Source organism: Ovis canadensis, chromosome 3 (genome assembly GCF_042477335.2).
Source record: "Ovis canadensis isolate MfBH-ARS-UI-01 breed Bighorn chromosome 3, ARS-UI_OviCan_v2, whole genome shotgun sequence".
NCBI lineage: Eukaryota > Metazoa > Chordata > Mammalia > Artiodactyla > Bovidae > Ovis > Ovis canadensis.
In genome coordinates, this window is record NC_091247.1 from 217,904,909 (window position 1) to 217,918,062 (window position 13,154).

At 47.9% G+C, this 13,154-nt stretch overlaps 1 protein-coding gene across 3 annotated transcripts in view; it reads left to right on the plus strand.

Moving 5' to 3' along the window:
• Window positions 1-13,154, plus strand: part of CRACR2A (calcium release activated channel regulator 2A) — a 116,347-nt gene that overhangs the window by 7,552 nt on the left and 95,641 nt on the right. For 2 of the 3 annotated variants that reach the window (XM_069581493.1, XM_069581494.1), the window contains exon 1: window positions 7,574-7,795. The exons of the other annotated variant lie outside the window; for it this stretch is intronic. The gene's annotated coding sequence lies outside the window, so the exon portion shown is untranslated. Of the gene's footprint in view, window positions 1-7,573; window positions 7,796-13,154 lie in introns of those variants that run through there. 3 annotated transcript variants of the gene reach the window in all.

Here is a 13,154-nt window from a genome sequence, read left to right on the forward strand (position 1 = left end):
GAGATGAATGTTAATGAAAAAAAAAAAAAATGACTCGGCCTCCATTATGTAATCACACATTGCAAACTAAAAATATTTTCTTTTAACGCACAAGCCCCATTTACCGGGATTAGAAATAGAATAAAAAGCTCTAATTTGTACTGAATAGCAATCAGGTTATTCCACACACCACATCTGAATTTCCTGACATGGTAGGGACTAAATCAGTGTGGTTTTGTGGAATGCTAATGCCAAACCCTCAAAAATCCTCCAGAACACAAAAGCAGAATGCTTGAGCACCTACTATGTCCAGCGCTTTGTACTGGGAGAGAGAACAAAGCCCATAGGACTTCTTCTGACAGGATAAGTGACCCTGTCAAGGGAGTAGGTCAGACTCTATGTTCTCTAGAAGGAAAGGGCCTTTGCAGAAAGCTTAACTAGGTAGCCGAGAACAGAGCTGGGCTTGAAAGGATGGCAGAATTCAGCAGGTGGGGATGGCAGGGTTCTGGAAGGATGTTCCATGAGAGTCTTTCAGTCCCTCTTAGTAGGCAGTGTCTGAGGACCAGACCACATAGAAATTGAACCAATGAGGTCCTGGCTGGACTATAAGATGTGCCTTGACCCTCCCCGTATTTCTATGGGTGACCTGCTCTGCTGGCTGGCCTCTGCTGACTCGGCTCACCATCTAAAGCAGTGAGGAGCCAGGAGGCTGTTCTAGATCCTTTGAACCCTCATCTTTCCTATAGATACAGGGGTCATAGGGAATCAAGCACAGCTTGCCCTGCCTGGACACACGAGTGTCTGCTCTGGGGGTTTCTAGAACACGTGTGGGTGTAGGTGTGCGTCATATGGCCAGGCTCCATTAGAAGGAGGCAGCGTTCAGAACCCCGAAGAAGGTGCTGTGGGGCTGTAAGAGGAAGCAGGCAGACCCACTCTCAGAGACTTGCACTTTTCATACCACGCTATCCACCAGGAAAGCCAGACAAAACAGAAGTCAGAGAGGAGAAGCCACGTGGCTTCCCTGGTGGCTCAGATGGTGAAGAATCTGCCTGTAATTTGGGAGACCTAGGTTCGATCCCTGGGTTGGGAAGATCCCCTGGAGAAGGAAATGGCAGCCGACTCCAGTATTCTTGCCTGGAGAATTCCATGGACAGAGGAGCCTGGTGTGCTGCAGTCCATGGGATCACAAAGAATCAGACAAGACTTAGTGAATGAACAACAATAAGCTTATATTTTTTATAGTCCAGTGGTTTCCATCCATTCATCGGATTGGGCTCAATTAACATTTGCTTCCTAGGTCATCACAACAGCTCCATGTGATGCTGGCAGAGGCCTCGGTTGTTGTTCAGTTGCCAAATCGTGTCTGACTCTGTGACCCCCTGGATGGCAGAACCCCAGGCTTCCCTGTCCTTCCCCGTCTCCCAGAGTTTGCTCAAATTCATGTTCATTGAGTTGGTGATGCTATCTAACCGTCTTATCCTCTTCCACCTCTTCTCCTTTTGTCTTCAGTCTTTCCCAAACTCAAGGCTTTCTGTCAACAAGGTGGCCACACAGTCTAGTTAGGGGACTAAGGCTTGCCCAGCGTCCTATATTCCAGAACTTCCCAGCCACTGAAGCAAGACCCTCAGATGGCAGTGGGAAGGGTCGGGGCTGCCTGGAACCTCAGGGAGCCTGGACTCTGCTTCCATCCAGAGCAAGCTGGAGACACCCCCAGATCTAGTGGGACTCTGAGGCTTGATCATCTTTAAGAAACAGTCCACAGTGCGCCCTGCTGTTCAGAGCTTCCAGCCTCCCTTGGCCAGTATTTGTCCAGGGCTATGGAGATCAGGTGTAACCGTGGATAAGAAGGAATGGAAGATGGTGGGGGTCAGGGAGTGTGGATGTGTGTGGTCAGACTCCCGTGGACTTAACTTGTGTTGATTCCATCATCTCTCATTCCCTGAGTGTCTCCCATGTACAAAGCCCTGGGCTGTGAGACGGGGCTATTGTTATCACCCTTCATATGGAAGCAAGGAGCTAAGAGGCTCAAGGTCCCATAGCCGGTTGGGGTAGAATCAGTTCAAATTCGGCACTCAGGCAGCAAAGCCCTGCTCTTAGGAGTGTCAGTCATGGGACCCTGGTGATGGTCCCTCGTGTGGATGCAGCTCTTTGCCATGTACACAGTAGTCCATGCTCTGCTTTTAGATCTTTACAGCAGCAAGGTGACCATTATGCTGGCTGTTATACAGCTGACCGTGCATAATAAATGAAATTATGACTGTGGAAACACTCGGGAAATTGTAACATCCTCTACAAATATGGTGTAATTGTTGACTCCGACTTACAGGTGAGAGGAAGATAAAATCAGAGAGGTGAAGGGGTTTGCCTGGGGACACATAGGGCAGAGGGACAAAGGGCAGAGTAAGGATGCTAGCCCAGGTCCTAGAACCTCTGGTGTTATTTGCCTCCTTAAGTCATCAGGGGAGACTGCTTTTAGGCTTCTCTCTCCCTTGTCCATCACCACCAGTTTGGTGGTGGAAACCCCACCAAATTTGTGCCAGATGAAAATTAGGCAGAGATTCCAAGGAAGACTAAGCTAGCTTTTCTTAGCTTGGCTTCCTTGTCCTAAAGGAAATGGGGACCGTGGCTGCCAGCATGGGGGGTTAGAATGCAGAAGCTGCACAGAGGGGTCCTTTGTGTGCCGCTACTTTCTAGTTGGTGGAAGAGCCCTGGAAAGGGGGTGGGCAGGACGGGTCATTTTGCCCCACAGATGGACCAGCAGGTGTTTTATGATCTCAAAAAACTGTTGCTGTTCGGTCACTAAGTCGTGTCTGACTCTTTTCAACCCCATGGACTGCAGCACGCCAGGCTTCCCACTTTGCTATCTCCCAGAGCTTGCTCAGATTCATGTCCATTGAGTCAGTGATTCTATCCAATCGTCTCGTCTTTCCTCCTGTCTGACATACACCTTTAAAAACTCCTTTATTAAGGGTCTCTGTGGCAAACTAGAATTTCGTTTATCAGATATTGCCTTCATTTCCTTCATTCTCGTAAAACTGTGAACGCGAATTATGTTAAAATTGTGAGCGAAGCTGGAATCTAGGGTCCACCCCTGGGGCTTGTGCGTTCACATGCAGTATTTATAAAATAAAGAAATCATAAATATTTTGTTAGAGAGATCTTAGGCTTGCTACTGCAAAGATGAAAAGACTAGCTTTCAAGCATCAGCTCTGCAGCGTAGCCTCGTACGACAGGAAGAAGTGCCAGCCTTCTATCTCACACTTGAAGCAGAGGGAGGAATTCTTTGTGGCTAACAACACCTTATTTACTTGCTTGTTTATTAATTTTTAAAGCGATAAGGAGTAAACATTTATTTCACGCCTTCTAGATGCAGAAGCTATGCTGGAAACATTTATATGTGGTCGCTCATTTATTCCTTACAAAGACCTCGCTTATGAATTTTGAAGATGAGGCTATCAAGACTGTGAGAGATGAACTTGATCCAAATTTCCCAGACAGTAAGAAATGGCAACTTGATATGGAGATAAATATGTCTGACTCCCAATTGCTGTTTCTTCAATAATAGACCGAGAAATCTATTTTCATTTTCTTTGTTTTTCACTCCTTCTTAATCTCGGATCTTCCATATGGAATCTTTCTTACTGTCTGAAATACCCCTTTAAAAATGTCTTTTATTAAAGGGTCTGCCTGTGGCAAACTAGAGTTTTATCAGATAATGTCTTCATTTCCCTTATTCTTAAATGACATTTTCTTTAAGCCTAAAATTGTGAGATGACACTTTCTTTCAGCATGCAGAAGGTATTCTTTTTTCATCTTCCTCATGCTAAAAGAAAGTGTCAACTGAGAATTCCATTTAGCATGGGCCGAATTGTGCAAGAGGTAAGTTAATTCAGTGGAGGTCGGCCTTCTGGACCTAGAAGCCTGCCCTGTACGGATTGGATTTTGTGAGCGATCTGACTGGCTAGTGAGATGTCTCAGGGGGGAGGTGTGGCTTACCCAGCAGAGATTGTTCTGCTCAGCACCCCACCCCCGGAGGACGTGATGCTGGAAGTAGCAGGGAGCAAACAAGAGGAGATTTGCAGAGACTTCCTCTCTGAAGAGTCATTTTATTTCTGAGAGTTTCCCAGATAGATGTAGGGGAAACCACTGAGTCCGAGCCGGCCTCCACCTCTCCATCTCCGCCTTTGCCACATCCAACCCCTCCATCCTCTTGATCCTGTATCTAAACAGCCCGAGCACCCATTCGTCTGTCCCTGCCACAACCCGTTCAGGACACACCACTGCTTGTCTGGACTGTGAAAGTGAAAGTCGCTTAGTCATGTCCAGCTCCTTGCGACCCCATGGCCTCTACAGTCCATGGGATTCTCCAGGCCAGAATACTGGAGTGGGTAGCCATTCCCTTCTCCAGGGGATCTTCCCAACCCAGGGATCGAACCCAGGTCTCCTGCATGGCAGGTGGATTTTTTTACCAGCTGAGCCACCAGGAAGCCCTGGACTTTATACAGTCCTGCCTGGACGGTAATATTCCCCTAACTGGTCTCAGTGTATCCACTTCCCCAGCTCCTCCTCCTAAATTCATTCCCACAAGAAGCCCAGGTCACCTTTTTTTTTTTTTTTTTGAAATTTCACAGAAGAATTTTAATCCAGGTCACCTTTTAAAAATGCAAATCAGATCCTGTCTCTTGCAGCTCTGAGGCGTCTCTTCAGTGATTCCCACGGCTGCATGGGTGAAGCCCCGTCCCTAACCTACCCCTCAAAGCCTCACTCTTCAGCCTCATCTCCGGCCGCCTTTGTCAGCTTACCACTGTTCTGGCCGTCTTGGTTTCCTTCCTGTTCTGAGCACATTAAAGCTCTTCTCCCTGAGGGTGTTGGCACCTGCCGTCCCCTCTCCCTAGAACGCTCTCCGTCCCCTTTCCTGGCTCACTCCTACGCATCCTACAGGACCCAATGTGAATGTCCCTTTCTTTCCCGCGTCCTCTGTCTTTGTCAGCCTTGCCGCTCCACGCTCCCTCCAGCAAGCATCTGCGTCTTTCCGTGTCTTCAGCAGAGCAGGTACCTCAGTTGTGATCCCGTCACTGACTCGCAGTATCTGTTCATTGCGTGTGCTCCCCACTACCTGATGAGGGCTGGGCTCACGGACGTCTGTTCTTCTCTGTGTCAGAGACGCAGACCACAACGCCCGGCCCGCCGCGGGTGTTGCTCACCTGGAGAACAAATATCCATCTGGCTTGTTTAATCACTTGATAATAATTATGAAACAACGATCCCATCTACCTCACCTCTCAATATTTGAGAAACAAGACTCCCTCAAAAACTTTTATGTCCTTTGCTCTTCCTGTAATATGTACAGCAGCTGCCTACCTGTCTATCCCATACATGTGCATATATATACATACATATCAAAATTGTAATGGACACAAATTGACACATATACCAACATATAATATACCTGTATGATGTGTATATCTCTAATGTGTATGTATGTGATGTGTATGTGTGTATATGCTGTGGCTTGTCTGAACCATCACCTCACCTCCTCCTGGTCTCTTTACCCCCTGTTCAACCTCCATTACCAGCGTTTGGGCCAGAGATCTCATCCCAAAGAATAAAGCTTCATCCCACCACTTCTGCGATAGCAGAGGGAGGCCGTCCTGCATCTCCCTTAAGAGCCAGGAAAGCATTTCCAGGGACAGTCCGCAAAGCCCCTCTCCTGTCTCAGTAACCAGAGGTGGGTCAGAAGCCCACCCCCACCACCCTCTGGAAAAGGCTTGTGCTTGATTTGATGGGGCCCTGAGCTGAGCATAAACTCGCTTATTCTGAGTAATCAACAAAATCGGAATCTTGTTGGAAAGGAGGAAGGGAGAATGGATGATATTAGGCAGGTAACCAGGATCTGCTTCAAAACCTGACCCAGACTCAAGCTAGCAGTTGATTTCAGAAGCCCCAGGAGGAAAATTAAGTGACTCTCAGCATGTTCTCTGCCTTGAGCTCTATCATGAGTTACTTGAAGCCAAGCTGAGGACACTTTCTTGCAGTCTGCTCCGCCTGCAGGCCCTGCCCTGACCACATCTGTCCTTCAGGAGGCTGACCCACAGTTGGGCCACTGGGCCGCTTGTCAAGGGTGGGCAGCAAGTCTGCCTCTCTCCCTTGTGATCAGTGCAGCCACGGCTCTTCCCATGAAGAGGGCTGCAGGAGGGGCGCTGGACAGCCAGAGCCCAGAGCCGGGGGTCCAGGGGAAACCCCAGGAAAGCCCAGGCAAGGTGAACTCCCTCTCCAACCCCAGGTGTGGAGCTGGACACAAGGCTTCTTATGGTGAGAATCAGAGGTCCTAGAGGGAGATATGGTGGGAGCAGCCACCTGCAGGAAGGCTGGGCCACATGAGCAGAGGTTCCGAGTGATGCTGCAGGAAACAGCAGCTCTGACCTTCGTAGCCCCTCTCTTAAAAAGTCAGTCTTCAGTCAGTGGTTTTTGGCTGTGCTGGGTCTTTGTTGCCACACTCAGGCTTTCTCTAGTTGCAGTGAGCGTGGGCTGCTCTCTAGATGCAGGGCACGAGCTTCTCTTGTCGCAGAGCGTGGACTCCAGCGTGCAAGGGCTTCGGTAGCTGCAGCGCGTGAGCTCAGTAGTTGCGGCTCCTGGCTCGAGAGCACAGGCTCAGTACTTGTGGTGCATGGGCTTAGTTGCCCCAAAGCATGTGGAGTCTTCCCGAACCAGGGATCAACCCTGTGTCCCCTGCATTGGCGGGTGGAGTCTTTACCACTGCGCCACCTAACAAGTACTGCACACTGGGTGATTTCAAGCAACAGAAATGTGTTGTCTCAATTGCTCTGGAAGAAGGAAGTTCAGGTTCAAGGAGCCGCAGGGCCCTGCTCCCCCTCCGGCCTGTAGGGCGATCCTTCCTGGCCTCCTCCTAGATCTGGTGGTTGGTAGGCAATTTGATGTTTCTCAGCTTGCAGTAACAAAGCTCTTGCCTGCATTGCAACATGGTTTGTCCTCGTGTGTATCTATCTTAAGGTGGCTGTCTTTTTCTGAGGACACCGGTCATATTGGGGTACCTTCTGAAATCCTGGGGGTAAGGACTTCATTGTGCCTTTTCTTGGAGATCAGAATTCAACATTAAGTGAGCTCATTTCAGTGACAAGATTAGGATATGGGTGGGGCTGGGGTGAATACTTAACTGTCTCTTGGTCCAGGTGGAAGAGACGGGTGACATGCATCATCTCACCAGAGCCCCACGGGGACACACTGTTCCTATTCCTGTTTTATAGACAAGAAAACAGTAACAAAGTCCCTTGGCCAGGATTCATAACTTGTTCATGGCAGACCTAAGACCTGAACCCAATAATTTCTGTCTTTAGAAACTCCTGTTTTATTCAATATATTATGCTGCCTCTGGAAAAAAAAAAAGTGTGTGGCTTATGGTTACACCTCTCACCTTTGTGATTGTTGTCAGTGGTGGCACAGCAATAACCATCAAGAGAAAGAGAACATCTCTGAAAATGGGTGAAATGATGACGTACCCCGAAGAAGGTACGCAAAGAGGATGCTGTTTTGTTCTCCTGACAAAGGCGATGGCTCCTCCTTCGTGGGCTGTCTCATTGTAGAGAGGAATTGACTTCATCACGCCCTGTGCCCAAATATCAATGGAGCAACTTCTGCATGCCCGACTCTGTGCCAGGGGTGAGCGAAGAGACGAATGAGCCACACCCGGGTCCCAGGGGCCAAGGGACGACCCATTGACCAAACCTGGTACAGGGATGTGTCAGCCTGGGTCCTGAATTTCTTGACAAAAGAAACAAATTCACTGTGGAGTAAGGAGGTGAGTGGTTTCCTATCTTGGGCCCACCATTGCTGATGAAGGAAGGAAGTGGGGACCGGAAGTGGAGGCTCTGAGTTAAGGTGTTGAGCCATCACTTGCCCGCTACCCTGGGGGAGGCTGACAGTCCTGGGCTCCCGAGACCATGGGCTTCTTGACCCTGGACCTGGCAGGGTCTAGAGGCAGCCAGAAGGAAGCCTCCTTTCCCCTTTCCACCCCCAGCTCAGCATTTCTCATTCCTGGTCATTCATTGAGTGGCTGAGCCGTGCTGCCTCCCTCTGGGGCATTTACCCTCTTCCCCAGTGAAGCTTGGGGGCCAGGATGGGTCAGGAGGGCACCTTCATAGGTCCCTGTGTTGGCCTTTTGAAGTCACACCCCAGCAAAAGCATCTGCAGGCCAGGGCTTCTCATCAGACATGCCTTTCTTGCCTTTTTTTTTTTATTATTGTTTCATTCTCTCTTCCATCTCCCCCAAGTCTGCATGTATCTGTCATCTCTGTGGTTATCTTAGAACAAGAGGGTTGCTTTCTATTTATTCTTTCTTGAGTGTAACACTAACCACAAAGGCTGCAGGGGGGAGGAGGGAGGGAGCCAGTGACTCTTCAAGCCCTGTGGTCCCGGGTGCAGTCAGAGCTGGTGGTGAAATTGACAAGACAAAGGTGGCGAACCCACCCCAGGGCTTCGGGAGGATGTGGCCTCTGCATCTACAGATGAGTCAAGGGGACGAGTCGCTTTCTGGTTAAAAAAGAAGAATTTGGAGTCCTGAGGGATACAGACCACTGGCATTGCTAGGGCCACAGCTGGTGGGGTGGACTTTTCAAGAGAAAAGTCCCCTGTCTTTCTTGTCCTTGAGAAACCTGGTGGCAAGAAGAGGAAATAAATAACAAGGCTTCACTGTAGAACACAGAGAACTGTATTAAATATCCCACAATAAACTATCCTGGAAAAGGATCTTTTAAAAAAAGAACATGGATATATACATGAGAAAAGTGGAAGTGTTAGTCGCTCAGTCGTGTCCAGCTCTTTGTGACTCCATGGACTGTAGCCCACCAAACTCCTCTGTCCGTGGGCTCTTCCCAATATGAATGCTGGACTGGATTGCCATGTCCTTCTCCAGAGACTCTTCTCGACCCAGGGATCAAACCCGTGTCTTCTGTATCTCCTGCATTGGAAGATGGATTCTCTACCCCTGAGCCACCTGGAAAACCCATATATGTGTGTGTGTGTATATATATGCAGTTTAATAATAAGAAATCTCTTGCAAAATTTACATGTTACAATGATTTCCTTTGGGGCTGCCTGTGTGTTTCATTCTGACTCTGATGTTCTCATTAGTGATCTACCAAACAGCTTTTTCCAATTCAACTTCCTCTCCCTACCACCTAAAGAAAAAGGGTTTTTCCAAGGGTTTTTAATGCTAAAGACTGTGTGCCTGCCTCCCTCCGTGAGTGGAGTTTCCTGGATGGACACTTGTTCTCCGTGAAATTTTGTTCCAATTCTCAGCATGGCCAAGTGTATTACAGTATACTTGTATATAAGGCTTAGCTCGTTCACAAGAAGAACATTCTTCCTTGTTTCCTTGTTTTCTCCGTTTCCACATCATAATTTAATTTGGCAGTGAGGTTATTTCCTTCCTGTTATCAGATGCAGACAGGTAAATGTCCTCACATTTTTTATCTTGTTGTCCTGTGCTCTTTTATCTCCTCCTGCTGTTTATATGGGTGGTTTAGCCTAACCTTATCCATCAAGAGTAGGTGTGAGTATTGCCTGCCCCATTAAGTGTTCTAGGGCAGTCATGCGTGAATGCTTCCTTCCTGAAATAGTCATGATTTTGTTAGAAGAGGCTTTCCCTTTTCTCTTTTATATCACAATTATAGCTCAATGATGCATGTAGGTCAACTGACTTATCGAGGAATTCCATCTCTGGCAGTGAAGAGGGCATTTCCAAATATTTGTTATAAAGATGGGGTATTGATTGGAGAGGGTGGGGTGTCACTGGGTGGAATGATCTCTGAGGTCTCTGATCTTCTTCTGCAACACTGAAAAACCAGGAGACCACAGACAGTGCGACTAGTGAGGAAACTGAGAATCATCCTATGGGTGAAAGGTAGTGTCGCTCCTAATGTCTGCCTGGATAGGAGGCTGGGAGTCCTTGAGACTCAAGGCACTGACTGCCTTCCAATTCCTCCCATGATGCCCAGCACATGGTCAGTTGTTGTTCAGTCACTAAGTCATGTCCAACTCTTTGTGACCCCATGGACTGCAACACTCCAGGCTTCCCTGTCCTTCTCTGTCTCTCAGGGTTTGCTCAGACTCATGTCTATTGAGTGAGTGATGTCATCCAACCATCTCACCTTCTACCAACCTCTTCTCCTGTTCTCAGTCTTTCTCAGCATCAGGGTCTTTTCAAATGAGTTGGCCCTTTGCATCAGGTGGCCAAAGTATTAGAGCTTCATCTTCAGCATCAGTCCTTCCAATGAATATTCAGGGCTGATTACCTTTAGGATTGATTGATCTCCTTGCTGTCCAAGGGATTTTCAAGAGTCTTCTCCAACACCACAGTTCAAAAGCATCAATTCTTCGGTGCTCAGCTTTCTTTATGGTCCATCTCTCACAACCGTACATGACTACTGGAAAAACCGTAGCTTTGACTAGACGGACCTTTGTCTACAAAGTGATGTCTCTGCTTTTTAATATGCTCTCTAGGTTTGTCATATCTTTTCCAGTGGTCAGTACATATATTCTGAGAGACTAAATGCAGTTCCATTTGAAAGTATTCACTTTTATGTCAGTCAGAACTGTGTATGACTTTTGCTCTCTGCAATGTAATGTTGTTAAAAAAATATGGAAAATCCATCAATAAGATGCAAAACATGAATTGATGAAGGTGAAAAAAAAAGCACTGGGTCTCCCTAGGCTGGACTTCAGAAGCTAGGAAACTCTAAAACACAAAACAAAAACAAAACCTCACCTAATACCTCCCCAGCCCGTGCACACACCTCATACCTTGACCCCACTCAAGATCAGGTGAGTCTCTGCAGTGAGGGCCAGGGATCTGGAGTCTAAAAGCATCTCCAGATAACTCTCATGAACTGAGAGGGCTGTGATGGGACCCACGTCCCATCCTCCAGACCCCAGACCCTCTGAATTGGGAGTATGGAGTCTTAGCCACTGGATCACCATGGAAGCCCCTCGTGCTGTCCCTTTGCCTGGAGTCTCCTCTGCTCCTTTCCTTCCCGCCCAGTTCTCCGTACCATGTAGGGCCCACATACCTACCCCATCCTCCGTCAAGTCATAACTTCGCACCCAAATCATAGTTCTTTATCATGTGCTGAAGTTTTCTTGAAAAACGTCCTTTATCGTATAAGCAATATATGTTTGTCCTAAGAGGAAAGAGCTGAGAATATAGCAAATGGTAAAGAAGAGAAAAAAAATCACCCATAAACCCAATAAATGGAGAGAGTTGCTGGTAACATCGGGGTATATTTCCTTCCCATCTTTGTATTCAGTACACACTCACACATACATACACTCACAAACATGCACACACACCCACACACACATGCTTATTCCCTTTCTACCTTACATTTTCGTTGCTCACATGCATCTGACTCCATTCAGTGCTGAGCTCTCTGGGAACCCTGATGCTGTGTCACTCATGTTTTATCTCTGTTCCCTAACACAGCATCTTGCATTACTGTGCGTGCTAAGCCGCTTCAGTTGTGTCTGCCTCTCTGCGACCCCGTGGACTGCAGCCTGCCAGGCTCCTCTGTCCATGGGATTCTCCAGGCAAGACTACTGGAGTGGGTTGCCATGCCCTCCTCCAGAGGATCTTCCTGACCCAGGGATCCAACCCTCATCTCTTGCATCTCCTGCACTGGCAGGTGGATTCTTTACCACTGGCGCCACCTGGGCCTCTGTCAGTGTGAGCCCAGGAGAACCGCTGGGTGAATTGGTTTGGCCTCAGGATGCAGATTGTGAATTAGAGGAGGTGAACGTGCAGTCCTGGCACTTGCTGATGATTTAAAACTCACATGCAGCCTTCTAGCACCAGCTGCTGCTGGCCCATCAGGCGCTCTGCTGGGTGGCTGGGGAAGTGGATCAGAAGCCACAGTGATTCCACCAGCGGCTGGGACACGGCTGGATGAGTCAGTGCATTCTACATCCCACGTCAGGCCAATTCAAAAGCGGCTCTATCCTTGCTAGTTCACAGAGGCCCTTTTCTTCACTAGAATGACACACTTGATTCTGGCCAATCTTTCTTTTTTTCTTTCGGATCAAAAATAGTGTCGGCGTTATACCTAGAGAGGGGGGGATTTTTTCCTTCTCTGAGACATCAGCTTTGGCTCTAAAATACTCTTGCTTAGATGAAAATTCAAGAGGTTCTTGAGCTGAAGTTGGAAGTGGAAATGACAGACTCTTTTCCAAAAAAGCATGGTATTTGGTGGAGGTGGGTGGGAACAAGTCAGGGAGGGGACTGCAGGGGAAAGCAGATCGGAGCACTTGAGAGGGTTTCACGGGAAGAAAGGCAGCAGAAAATGTTCACTGAACATCAGAATCCCTTCATGGCATAAATGGGGAACATGAGAGGCTGGCGGTGTATCGAGTACCTTCCTTTTGGGGAATGAAATGTAGACACGTCATCGGTATAGATGGCAACCGCACCAAGGGAGCAGACAGAAGGTGACAGGCCCATGTGTCTTCTGAGATGTGTGCTTGACTACAGCAGGAGGTTTGTTATTTAGACATCCTTTTTCTTTAAAAATATGTGGCAGAGCAGAAGCTATTTCTAGAATTAAATACCTCCGAGGGAATTTCATGACAAGATCAAGGGAAAAGTCTGCAAAGTTTTGGCTTCGGATGAAAAGCATCTAAAACCAAGTGAAATCAAAGGGAACCTTAAGCTAACACATTATTGATGCGGGTGTTGGGAAGCTCAGCTGGGGAGGCTCTCTGGGGACCAAAGCCGGGAGAGGAGAACGTGGAAATATTCAGGGTTTGATCTCTCTCTGCACACCAGGATCAGACAGGAAATGCAAGGGTTTTGGTGGTTGACATAGTGCCAAGGGCAAGCTTGGGAGCCCTATGCCCAAGGAGGCTGAAGCTGGGATGTTGGTGGTGATGGGGGTAAGGGAGATGTCTGTTTTAAGAAAATCCCAAATCTAATTTCTTTCTCAACTCCGCATTGTTATGGGAGGTAAAGGGACTTAGTAGAAAGAATATGTGGTTGGGAACTACTTGGTTGGACTCTTGCTATTGGTGGCAAGTTTCTAATATTTCCCCAGACTCAGTTTGCTCCTGGAATCCCAAGGGCTTCCCTGGTGTCTCAGTGGTAAAGAAACTGCCTGCCAGTGCAGGAGACA